The following is a 14,319-nucleotide window of genomic DNA, read 5'->3' as shown; positions in this document are numbered from 1 at the left end:
TGTGTTCCTTTTCTTTGATAGTCACTTTGTAATTTAGGTTTTTAAGCATGGATTTTGAAATAGTGGAAAACTAGTTTAATTTAGAATTCAATTTTCTAACCGAAAAATGTTCACTCCACTCCAGTGATCTATATGTCCACACAACAATTTTGTGTCCTGCACTTCCCTGGATACTTGAAAAATTATCGGCCAAACACTGAACAGATACAAATCTTTTGATGTATGTCCTACATATTATTTTCTAGTGTGGCAGATGTTACTTGAGCCATTTTCGGACTTACAGCCAAGCTTCTTTTACCTGTATTGTACTGACGATATCCAGCCTCATTCATCAGGTAAAAATTGCAATAATTGGAATAACTGCTGGGGGTGTTGGACTTGACTTTTCATCAGCAAAACATGTAGTGTTCCTGGAGTTGCCTCAGTCACCATCGTTGATGCTTCAGGTTTATGCATATCAGAATTGTTAGTTTTGCTGAATAATAGCCACTACTCTTATAAGAAAATATAGTCTCATCGAAGAATGGAATGCAATGAATTTTTTTTGTGTAGAATGGTGTTAAATGTATAAATTTTTATATGTTATGTTTAAAGTTCAAACCTAACAATCTATATTCACAAGGTTACTGCACTGACACTGTTTTTATTAGTGCCAGTAGGAGTTTCAGATTTCTTTAGCCCTGTTCTGAATTACCAACCGACTTGTTCTTTTGTTTTTCGTTTAAACAATTGTTTTTACTTTTCCAATCTATTTTTTTTATTTTTATATACTGCAAAGGGATTTTTTTCTTTTTTCTAATCGGTGAAGGCAGATTACAAATAAAATTGAAGCAAATATTTTAAAGGGCAATCATCCAGTGTACTGTTTGTTAGATTTTATGTCACGATAATTGATGCTGCAAAAAGAGCTAAAAAAGTGATGATATGCATAAAAATTTGTGTTAGATTAAAGTGTCAGTTGAAGCACAAAAGTAGTTGATCATTTCTGCATTTTTCTCAAAGCATATGTCCACTGAGATTTGTTGGAGAGAGAGAGACAAGCAAAGAGAACTGGATTCTAGATGATCATCCTCTTGGATGCTTTGATTAAAGTCATTGTTCCTGAAATTACATTTTTTTATTCTGGAAATTGGAAACGAAAGCTTAAAAAATTAAGTTTGTGGAATTGGAGTTCTTTGATCTTTATTTCTGTGAACCCCGTCTGGGAAAGGAGGGAAGGGGAAATAGAGAGAGCTCTTACAATCTTTTACTAGCTTATCTTGTTTAATCCCAAATTTGCTTAAGTACCTTTCTTCTCCAGCGTTTTATAAACGTATACTTTGGTTGTTCAAATTTGATATGTTGTCTTACTTTCCCTTCCATCCTTGTCTCTTACAGGCTGAGGATAGAGCTCACTTGTGGGGGCAGATAAGTGCGGTCAACATTTACATCTTCTGTGCAAAGGTGTGCATATATTATAGCAGAAATTTTCTTCAAATTTGTCTGCAGTTCTGAATTTTTTATGTGATTTATGGTTTTCTCATACTACATGATACTTTGGATGAGTCGCATTGGCAAAATCTAAACAAGAGTCTTCACCGTGTTTCATTCACAACTAATGGAAAATATGATGCAAAAAGAGAGATTGAAGTATGTACTCTCTCTCTTTGCTCCTTTCACTACCCAAAAAAGTGGCAACTTGCTATTTATGGACTCAATTCTTATTAAAAAATAATCACTGTATATTGTTTATGGGATGTATAGCACAAGGTTTAGATTATTTCAATGTTTATATAAGAATTGGAAGTCTCAATAAAAATTCCCTTCGTATTCGTCCACATACTAACAAGTAAGTTAACAAACATTGGAATGAGAAAAAAATATCTCATATTTCATTAAATAAAACACTCAGTACATTTGAAAAAACGGAATACCCTCATACAGGGAAATACACCATTACAAAAAACCAGAATCGCCTAAAACTCTCACCTCCTTAACCACAAAGTTTTAGAGACAATCACCCTATTCCTAAGTTACACTTCCAGAAAAAAAAAACCACTCAACACCTAAGGACATAACAGAATAGTAAAACAACACATGTAACCATTAAAACGAATTTATCTGCCTCTAAAGAGAACTCCACTAAAAGAACCATCACGATCCAATGCCACCAAAATGATTTCAGCTCCTAAAGATATCTTCAATGGAACAAAACCAAACTTCCTTCCCATCAATCAATCTGTCCTTGCAACTTTATTCAAAACTCCTTTCTTTTGCTTGCATTTCTTCACCACGTGATTTCTTCTTAATTTCCCAGAGAAAGGGGCACTGCTGAGGTATCTTCATGTAATTGTATTGCGTCACTGGATAGACCATTAGAATGAATAAGATCCATCATAAGAACATCTACTGAGGTTCAGGAGCTGACTCTATCAGAAGAGTCAACTGATTTATCAACTAGATGATCCATAATATTTAAGTCTGAATGATCCAAAGCATACGTTGAATAAAACCCTGAATCTAAACAACGGGATGGAGACAATCCTAACCCAACACCAACAGACCCACTTTTAATTAGATCATCCTCACCAAATTTGTTACTCAAATTATCAACACCTTTGGCACTCTTCATGAGTGAAACCTTTTCTAGGTTGGCAACTTTAATTGCAACATTTTTGTCATTGCAATTTAAACCTGAGGAGAAAACCGACGTCCCTGATTGAGAAGTGTTCGATGAAGCCCCAAGAGAACAAATAAGATATAATGAATCATCGACTTCCTCAGGGACCCAAGACTTTGGTTTGAAGGAAGGCTCAACTTCATGAGCCAGGGTTTTAAAGAAATTAGCACCTACCTTCAAACCCAACAACTCATCAATACTCACTTGAGCCTTTATGAGGATTTGATTTTTTTTCCGATCAAAAGACGAAAGAAATTGAGAGCTTTCATCGATTGCTAATAAGTTGCCCACTTTGTTGCAATGTTCTTGAAAGTACCCCAATTCCAAGCATAAAAAGGATTCCCTTCACAAACTACCCACACTCGACGACACTCTACCACCAGACTCTCCAACCAAGCTTCAACTCTGTAAAACACTCTGCAAGTGGATCTAATTTTTCATTCTTCACACTTAATCTCAACGTAGAAAAGTTTTCAAATATCAATAGAACTACATTCCCAGCAGCTCTCATTAATGAGAAACCAGCGAAGCCTTTGTCTTGCATTTGGCTAGCAAGATTGTCAATTTTGATCAAGTTCTTGCACCACGCCATTATACAGTTTCTAACACTTGAAGTTTAGCTTCATCAATAACACCTTCTACTGCATAGAGATTATTCCTTGTAACTACTTCCACCCCAACCTTTTGAAGGACAACTAGCGAGGATTTTCTCCAATAAAACTGTTGAGGGTTGTATTTAGCCAAAGAGACACCAATTTTTGATGCCGTATATGTGAGAAACATTCATCTTTGAGATCGCATTCCTGGCTTCTTCAATTGTTTCAAAGCGTATGAACCCGAAATGAACCTTTGTATTTCTTTTGGTTGGAATGAAGGCATTAATTACCTGACCCTGGGTGCAAAATAAAGATCCAAACCTCTTTCAATAGATCTTCTCTAGTAAGTTTTCAATGTATAACATATAGCATCCAATTTTATACCCATTACTGTTTTTTGGGTAGCCTTCCTTCTACCAATTATTTTTATCGATTCTCCTATTTCTCACTACTGCACCAGACTTGTCACCATGACACCATCCTCCATTGAGATACACCCACGTTAGATAAGACCAAATGAACGCCACCACCAGGCTACAGAGAGGAGCCGAGAGTAGACAAAAAAGCACATGCAAGGTGAGAAATTATTGGGTCTTCGATTGGGATACCGTGAACCATAAAAGAAAACGTGTAATGGGCTTTTAGTATGACATGCACGAGCTATATCTTATGGGTCTTGGACGAGGACGATGAAAAACACCAAAACACGCCAGAAAAGGTGAAAAGTCACTGCCTACAACTTCGGATCTACGCCAATTGGAAGTTTTTCTCGCAAAGAAAGGTCCAGATTTGGAAACACGGTGAATAGACAAACCTCCTTATGAATTTTGGGTTCGAACGATGGTCGAAAAGTGGCGGCGGACGACAGTGAGAAATGCCTAAGGATAACAACGACGGTCGATGTTGAGGAGCGCTAAAGAGGGATGAACGATTGGCACCTGATTCTTATGAGGAGCTAGAACGTCGCCTGGATTCTAGAGAGCAACAAGAGATTTTCTCATAACTCGATTTAGTAGTAGCAAATTAATTCACATGTTTAGATTCTTTCCTAAAATGAGAGCTGTAGGAATGTAGTTCTATTGATATTTGAAAACTCTGCTACATTAAGAAGTGTGAAGAATGAAAAATAAGATACTATGGCAGAGTGGTTTTCCAAAGTTAAAGCTTGGTCGGAGAGTCTGGTGGTGGAGTGTCGTTAAGTGTGAGTAGTTTGTGAAGGGATTCTTTTTCACGCTCGGAATTGGGGTACTTTCAAGAACATTACAACAAGGTGGTGCAAATTATTAGCAATCGGCAAAAGCTCGGAAAAGGTTTCACTTCTGAAGAGTGCCACAGGTGTTGAGAATTCGAGTAACAAATTTAGTGAGGATGATCTAATTAAAAATGGGTTTGTCGGTATTGGGTTAGGATTATTTTTATCTCCTTGTTTAGATTTAGGGTTTTATTCAACGAATGCTTGAGATCATTCAACCTTAAATATCGTGGAGCATCTAGTTGATAAATCAGTTGACCCTTTTGATTGAGTTAGCCCCTGGGCCTTGGAAGATGTTCTCATGATGGGTCTCTTTCCTTCTAATGGTCTATCCGATGATGCAATACAATTACAAGAAGGTACCTCTATAATACCCCTTTTCCTTGGGAAATTAAGAAGAAGTCATGTGGTGAAGAAATGCAAGCAGAAGAAATGATTTTTGAATAAAGTTGCACGAACAGATTGATTAATGCGAAAGATGTTTGATTTTGTTCCATTGAAGATATCTTTAGGAGATAAATTCATTTTGGTGGCATTGGATCGTGACGGTTAATTTAGTGGAGTTCTCTTCAGAGGCGGATGAATTTGTTTTAATGGTTGCAGATGTTGTTTTACTGTTCTATTATGTCCTTAGGTGTTGGGTTATTTTTCTTTTTCTAGAGGTGTAATTTAGGAATATGATGATTGTCTTTGGGGCTTTGTGGGTGAGAAAGTGAGAGTTTTAAATGATTATGTTTTTTTTTATAATGGTGTTTATATAACACCCCCAACCCGTAACCGACCCGACTATGAAACCGATGTGTCACATTGATTATTCAAAACATGTCCATTTATAATAAATTATAGAAAATTTAAAACTTTCATTAATATAAGGTTAACCTTTTTCACCAATATGTTCAAAACATTACTAACTCAATCAGAGCATACATACTTAACGACTTTGTTTACATGCCAACCTATTTATTACATAACAAAACATACTATGTAATTTACTTCTGATCTTATCTTCGAGTGGAGATATGTTATTATGTTGAACTTATATCAAATCCTCATTCTTTTCGGTACATACGTGTAAAACGCTTACACGCTAAGTCATAGACATAGTGAGGCATAAAATATAATAACATAATAATAATACATTCCTATGAATATGCATGTAATCTAATTATTCAATCCTGTCACATATGATTCAATGTAAATTATAATAACATGATGACATATAATGATGCAAACACTTTTGATACCTTTTATAGGCCCATTTACATTACTGAGAACTTAAGGTATTCGAGTACACTCAGGTCGTGCACATATACTATCACCACAGCTCATATGGGGTCCCACTAGGGGCATGTGAAATTTGTCCCGAATGACCTATGTATTTGTCTCGAATGACCTCTGTATATGTCTCGAAGGACCTATGTAACCCTCAAATCTTGGCATGCCAACTATACCTATAGCTCTCATATCATATAACATGGGCATTATTCTTAAGTTTCATATGTATTGTACTCATATCATTTCTCTTGTAATCACATGTGTCTTTTCTTCTATCACATATCACATGAATCATATATCATTTATCATATCATGTAAACATATATAACTTATGCATGTATTAGAACAATCATCATGTATGCATGTTCATAACTATTAAACTATGGAAACTAATACAGGGAATAGACTTATCACAAGTCTTAATTCCATTGAACTATAATTCTATTAAGCACTCACCTTAGCCTCACTTGATTCGAATTGATTCTAATTCTTCGATTGTTCCGAAATAGGTTTACGTTCAATATCTACATAATCATACATTGATACATATCAGTATTCCAAACGGCATACTCTACTCCTTCGTTTCTTAAACTAAAGGAAAGACGAATTTCATTTTCTTATTTAACTTAGGTATCGATACACTCTATGGTGTGTCAATACATCCCTTAACTGATGTATCAGTACACTACCCATGTATCGATACACAAATTACATTCAAAATTATCATTTCAAGGGGTATCGATACACTACTTACGTATCGATACACGTATTGTATTCGATGATTTTTCGTTCAAGAGTGTATCGGTACCTGTTGAATGTGTATCGATACACTTTTCCCATAAATCACTGTTTAAGCACAAAAATTCACTCTTTTCAGCTTCAATACTTCATGTTTCATTCCCTTTCATATTATTAACTCAAGTACACATACTTAACCCAATTTTTACTCATTCAATACATACTTAATTTCAAAATTCCTTTCTCCATATGAAAATTAATAATCATACCAATTTTTAATATGTTTTAAACTCAATTCTATCACTTCATGTCTCTTAATTAAGTTGATGACAAGTCAAATTCCCTCTCAAAGTTCCCTTATCAACTCTTTTCCAGAAATTCATTTAGAAACCTCTTATTTTTAATCTTTCATAACTTCTTCATCTTTTGATTTTAAGATAACTTAAGTTTTCCTTAAGCTTAAGTATCACCTAAGGATTAAAACCCACTCTTAAAATCAACAAACAATCAACTAACCAGAAAATTCACCTTTGCTACCTTGGTTCACGATGTAGAGAAATGAGAAGGATGAAGAGAACTCTAGAAACTTTGTTTCCTCTCCCCAAATATTCACGTGTATATATCTCATCCTTATCACCCTTTTTAATTCATTTATTGGTCAAATAAATATTTTGCCCTTTAATTCATTTGATAATTACTAAACATCCTTCATAAAATATTTCCAAATAAGTCATTGAACTATTCTACTTTATTCACCAAATTCTGAAGTTCTACAATTTTGTCACTAACTTGGTATTGATGATGTTACAAATCTCCCCCTCAAGAAAATTTATCCTCGAATTTTCATTGTACAAAGAGATGGGGGTATTAACTCCTCATGTCCTCTTCATGTTCACACGTTGCTTCCTCTACCTTGTTATTCCTCCACAATACTTTAACCAATAGAATATTCTTATTCCTTAATTATTTTACCTCGTGAGCTAATATATGTACCAGTTCTTCTTCATTAGTCAAATTAGGTCGAACCTCAATCTTTTTTGTTTTCACGATATGAGAGGGATCAGATATATATCTTCTAAGCATTGAAACATGAAAGACATCGTGTATCTTTTTCATCTCAGGTGATAAAGCTAGTTTATATGCCACTGGTCCTACTCTTTTTAAAATCTCATAGGGTCCAACAAACCGATGACTAAGTTTTTATTTTCGTCCAAATCTCAGCACCTTTTTCCATAGAGATACCTTTAAAATACTTTATCTCCGACTTAAAATTCAATTTCCTTTCTCTTCAGATCAGCATATGATTTATGTCTATCAGCTGTAGCTTTCAGATTATTTTGAATCACTTGAACTTTCTCCTCTATTTCTTGAATTAAGAACTTCTCGATCCTTAAGCTCATATCAGTTTAAGGGCGTACGACATCTCTTTCCATAAAAAGCTTCATAAGGAGCCATTTTAATACTTGACTAATAGTTGTTGTTGTAGGCAAATTCAGCAAGTGATAAATATTTTTCCCACGATCCTTTGAACTCAATTACACAAGCTCTTAACATGTCCTCTAGGATTTGGATAGCCCGTTCAGATTCTCCATCAGTCTAAGGATGAAACACTGTGTTGAAATTCAATCGAGTTCCTAACGCTCTATGTAAAGCTTTTTAAAACCTCGATGTGAATCTAGGATCCCGATCGGAAATAATAAAAATAGGTATACCATGTAATCGTATAATTTCTCTAATATACAACTCATCATATTTATCCATGGAAAAATTAGTTTGCACTGGAATGAAATGAGTTAACTTAGTCAATCTGTCTACAATTACCGAGATTGAATCATTTTTATTCGGAGTTAAAGGCAAACCCGTTACAAAATCCATCGTTACATTCTCTCATTTCCACTAAGGAATCGACATTGGTTGCAATAATCCTGACGGAACCTGATGTTCAACTTTGACTTGCTGACAACTTAAACATTTGGACACCAATTCCGTAATATTTCTTTTCATTTCTACCCACAATAACGACTCTTGAGATCCATATACATTTTGTTTCCTCATTGATGCATCGTTAACAGGCTATAATGAGCTTCTGCTAGCAAATCATTCTTCAACTTATCATTATCTGGAATTACTAATTTCCCTTGATAGTATAAATTTCCATAAGCTTTTATCTCATAATCAGTAAGTTCTCCTTTCCTTACTTGCTGTAATTTCTTGGAACACTTCTAATCTCTAACTTGCAATTCCTTAACTTTATCTATCCATGATGGCTGAAGCGATAATTCAGTACATAAAGCACCATTATCATTCAATGACAACCTAGCATCTAAAGCTCGTAAGGCTGCAAACGTCTTCCGACTTAAAGCATCAGCCACCACATTTGTTTTTCCATTGTGGAACTCAATTATCACATCATTGTCTTTTAGAAATTCTACTCATCTATTTTTTCTTAAATTTAACTCTTTCTGGGTCATCAAATACTTCAAGCTCTAATGATCGGTATATAAATAGTAACGTTAACCATATAAATAGTGACGTCAAATTTTGAGAGCAAACACTATTACAGCTAACACTAGAACATGCGTTGAATAGTTCTTCTCATGTGGTTTCAATTGTCTCGACGTATAAGCCACCACCTTGCCCTCTTGCATTAACACACATCCCAAACCATTATTTGATGCATTACTATAAACCATATAGTTCTTGCCAGATTCAGGTTGAACCAATACTGGAGCTTCTGTCAAAATTTTCTTCAATGTTTCAAAACTTTCTTGACACTCAAAAGTCCAAACAAATGCCACATTTTTCCTCATTAACTTAGTTAAGGGTAAAGTTATCATCGAAAAGTTCTTAACGAACCTTCGATAATATCCTGCAAGTCCCAGAAAACTTCGAACTTCAGATACATTCTTTGGAACCTCCCATTCTAAAATGTCTTTTATCTTCTGAGGATCAACTCGAATTCCTTCTGCAGAAATCACATGTCCAAGGAATGTCATCTCATTCAACCAGAATTCACATTTAGATAGTTTGGCATAAAACTTTTTATCTCGTAAAATCTATAAAACTATCTTCAAGTGTGCACTATATTCTTATTTGATTTCGAATACACCAATATATCATCGATGAAAACAACTACGAATTGGTCCAGATAAGGTTGAAATATTCTATTCATCAAATCCATAAAAGTAGACGATGCATTTGTAACTCCAAACAACATAACAATGAACTCGTAGTGACCATATCTCGTTCTAAATGCCATATTTGGAATATCTTTCTCCTGAATTTTCAACTGATGATATCCAGATCGTAAATCAATCTTAGAGAAAACTGAAGCTTCTTTCAATTGATCAAACAAAGCATCAATCCTAGGGAGATGATACTTATTCTTGATAGTCACTTTATTGAGCTGCCTATAATTAATACAGAGACGTATTGAACCATCTTTCTTCTTAACAAATAACACTGGAGCTCCCCAGGGCGATACACTTGGTCTAATGAATCCTTTATCCAACAATTCCTATAACTGAATCTTTAACTCCTGCAACTCTTTTGGAGTCATTCTGTATGGTTTCATTGCAATAGGCATTATTCCCGGCATTATCTCTATTTGAAATTCCACTTCTCTATCTGAAGGTAAACCCGACAACTCTGCAGGAAAAACATCTGGAAATTCTCTAACTATGGGAATTTCTTCAAGCCATTTCTCTTTGATTCTAGTATCCAGTACATTAGCTATGAAACTTGACACCCCTGTAATAATGACTTCTTTGCTGACATCACTGATATTGCATTTCCTAATGGATTCCATCTTTCACTAAATACTATAATTTCCACACCTTCTGTACTTCTCAATGTTACCCTTTTTAGTCTACAGTCAACATTGGAATGATAACGATATAACCAATCCATTCCCAGTATCACTTCAAATTCGTCAAAAGGTAATTCAATCAGATTAACAGGAAATTCAATTACCTGAATCCGTATTAGACACCCTCGACATACTCTATTTACCCGAGCACTATGTCCTAATGGATTTGTCACCATCACATTACTATTAATGGCTTCTAATTGAATTCCCCATTCTCTCACCAATTTACTACTGATATAGGAATATGTAGAACCCGGATCAATCAACACCACAACACATTTATCTTGCAATAGGAAAGTACCTATAATTATCTTTGGATCATCACGCTTTTCATTGGTTTTTATATTATACACACGAGCAGTGGAGCGCACTTCTTGTTGAGTAGAGGATTCAGGATGACTTCTTTCTCTACCTCTTCCTCTTCCTCTCTGAGACATCGAAGCAGATCGTTCCGACTGTGCAGGTTCTTCAACCCTCATTGGACAATCTCACATATAATGTCCCACTTCTCCACATCGAAAACAAGCTCCGGAAACCATTAAGCATATTCTAGAATGACTTCTTCCAGAAAGCTGACATTGTATGGTTGGACTCTGATTTGTTCTCCCAGCACCATACCCTACTGATTGAGTCTGTCTAGCTCTCATATGATTTGATCCTCTTGTAGAAGATACCATTGACTCAGACTTTGCCTGAGACCAAAAACCATAATCTCTACTTCTATTAGTTGGTGCAAAACTTGATGAAGCCCTAATTCTTTTAAACGGATAGGTTCTTGGATCCCTAAACCTTTCATTTTGAGATCTTTCTAAAGCTTTAGCACGATTTACTACTTCTTGAAATGAGGACAAGTTCAACACTATCAACATCTCCTTTAACCTTGGGCGTAAGCCCTCAACAAACCATTCGCGTACATCTTTTTCTGTCAGAATTAACTCAGCCACAAAAAGACTTAACTTGTTAAACTTACACTCGTATTCATACATAGTGCGATTAAGTTGTTTTAGATTCAAGAATTCTTATTTCATATGCTTAATAAATTGATCTCCTATATACTTGTTTTTGGACTCTTCTAAGAACAAGGACCAGGTCACTTGGCCATTTGTCATTCTCAAAGTGACATTCGTCCACCAGATTCTCGCTTACCCACGAAGCAAGGAGATCACTCCATCTAACTTCTCCACATCAGAACAATAGAGTCCATCTAACATAATCTTCACATCATTGAGCCAAAAGTCCACAGCAACAGGACCTTACTCAACTTTACCTTTAAATTCAGGAGCTCTTAATCCCTTTAACTCTTTTGCTACATTCATCCTCTGAGTAAAGGAAGCAGGAGGCTGGAAACACTTCAGAATAACATCCAGTGTCCTTAAGAAAACATCTTGATCTTGTACATGAACTCTAAAAGGTGTTTGTTCTTCACATTGCCTAGTAAGGGCAGGTGAATTACTACTCTCAGCGGGCCAGTCATCTCCCGCTTCTCTTCGAGAGCTATCATGTCCGGACATCTAATAAGATATAACCATATAACTCTGTTAGCAAAACAACATACCTATTACTCTTATTAGATCAGAAGTTTTCATATTTATGTTGGCATATACACCTATAAAGACACTCTAGACTTCGATTTATGGCTAGAATCGGCTAAATCGTAACTCTGATACCATTAAATGTAACACCCCCAACCCGTAACCGATCCGACTATGAATCTGAAGTGTCATATTGACTATTCAAAACATGTACATTTATAATAAATCATAGAAAATTTAAAACTTTCATTAATATAAGGTTAACCTTTTTCACCAATACATTCAAGACATTATTGACTTAAAGAGCGTACATACTTAATGACTTTGTTTACATGCCAACCTATTTATTACATAACAAGACATATTGTGTAATTTACTTATGATCTGATATTTGAGTGGAGATATGTTGTTCTGCTGAACTTATATCATATCCTCTTTCTTTTCGGTACCTACGTGTAAAACGCTTACACGATAAGTCATAGACTTAGTGAGGCATAAAATATAATAACATAATAATACATTCCTATGAATATGAACATGTAATCTACTTATTCAATCCTGTCACATATGATTCAATGTAAATTATAATAACATGATAACATATAATGATGCAAACACTTTTGATACCTTTTATAGGCTCATGTACATTACTGAGAACTTAAGGTATTCGAGTACACTGAGGTTGTGTATACATACTGTCACCACAGCTCGTATGGGGTCCCACTAGGGGCATGTGAAATTTATCCCGAATGACCTATGTATTTGTCCCGAAAGACCTCTGTATATGTCCCGAAGGACCTATGTAACCCTCAACTCTTGGCATACCAACTATACCTATAGCTCTCATATCATATAACATGGGCATTATTCTTAAGTTTCATATGTGTTGTACTCATATCATTTCTCTTGTAATCATATGTGTCTTTTCTTCTATCACATATCACATGAATCATATATCATTTATCATATCATGTAAACATATATAACTTATGCATGTATTAGAACAATCATCATGTATGCATGTTCATAACTATTAAACTATGGAAACTAATACAGGGAATAGACTTATCACAAGTCTTAATTCCATTGAACTATAATTCTATTAAGCACTCACCTTAGCCTCACTTGATTCGAATTGATTCTAATTCTTCGATTGTTCCAGAACAGGTTTACGTTCATTATCTACATAATCATACATTGATATATATCAGTATTCCAAATGTCGTACTCTACTCCTTCGTTTCTTAAACTAAAGGAAAGACAAATTTCATTTTCTTATTTAACTTAGGTATCAATACACTCTATGGTGTATCGATACATCCCTTAACTGATGTATCAGTACACTACCCATGTATCGATACACAAATTACATTCGAAATTATCATTTCAAGGGGTATCGATACACTTATTGTATTCGATGATTTTTTGTTTAAGAGTGTATCGGTATCTGTTGAATGTGTACCGATACACTTTGCCCAGAAATCACTGTTTAAGCACGAAAATTCACTCTTTTCGGCTTCAATACTTTATGTTTCATTCTCTTTCATATTATTAACTCAAGTACACATACTTAATCCAATTTCTACACATTCAATACATCCTTAACTTCAAAATTCCTTTCTCCATATGAAAATCAATAATCATACCAATTTTTCAATATGTTATAAATTCAATTCTATCACTTCATATCTCTTAATTAAGTTGACAACAAGTCAAATTCCATCTCAAAGTTCCTTTATCAACTCTTTTCTAGAAATTCATTTAGAAACCTCTTATCTTTAATCTTTTATAACTTCTTCATCTTTTGATTTTAAGATAACTTAAGTTTTCCTTAAGCTTAAGTATCACCTAAGGATTAAAACCCACTCTTAAAATCAACTAACAAGAAAACTCACCTTTTCTACCTTGGTTCATGATGGAGAGAAAAGAGAAGGATGAAGAGAACTCTAGAAACTTTGTTTCCTCTCCCCCAATCTTTACGTGTATATATCTCATCCTTATCAACCTTTTTAATTCATTTATTGATCAAATGACTATTTTTCCCTTTAATTCATTTGATAATTACTAAACATCATTCATAAAATATTTCCAAATAAGTCATTAAACTATTCAACTATTCTACTTTAATCACCAAATTCTGAAGTTTTACAATTTAATCACTAACTCGGTATTAAGGATGTTACAATTTATCCCTATATGAGGGTATTCCGTGTTTTCAAATGTACTAGGCGTTTTCTTTAATGAAATATGAGGTACTCTTTTCCTCCTTCCAATGTTCATTAACATACTTGTTAGTATTCGAACGAATACGAAGGGGATTTTCAATGAGACCTCCAATACTTATAAAAAAGAATATAAACTTTGTGGTATACATCCCACAAACATTATACAATGGTTTT

The 14,319-nt window shown here is 34.6% G+C and overlaps 1 pseudogene; it reads right to left on the bottom strand.

Annotated features, from left to right (window-relative positions):
* The window catches only part of LOC120140507, a 29,972-nt pseudogene that overhangs the window by 14,949 nt on the left and 704 nt on the right, over positions 1-14,319 (bottom strand).

The sequence above is a fragment of the Hibiscus syriacus genome, unplaced genomic scaffold (assembly GCF_006381635.1).
Source record: "Hibiscus syriacus cultivar Baekdansim isolate YM2019G1 unplaced genomic scaffold, ASM638163v2 tig00002237_pilon, whole genome shotgun sequence".
NCBI lineage: Eukaryota > Viridiplantae > Streptophyta > Magnoliopsida > Malvales > Malvaceae > Hibiscus > Hibiscus syriacus.
Note: the sequence above shows the minus strand (reverse complement) of the source record. Positions and strands in the feature narration are given on the sequence as shown.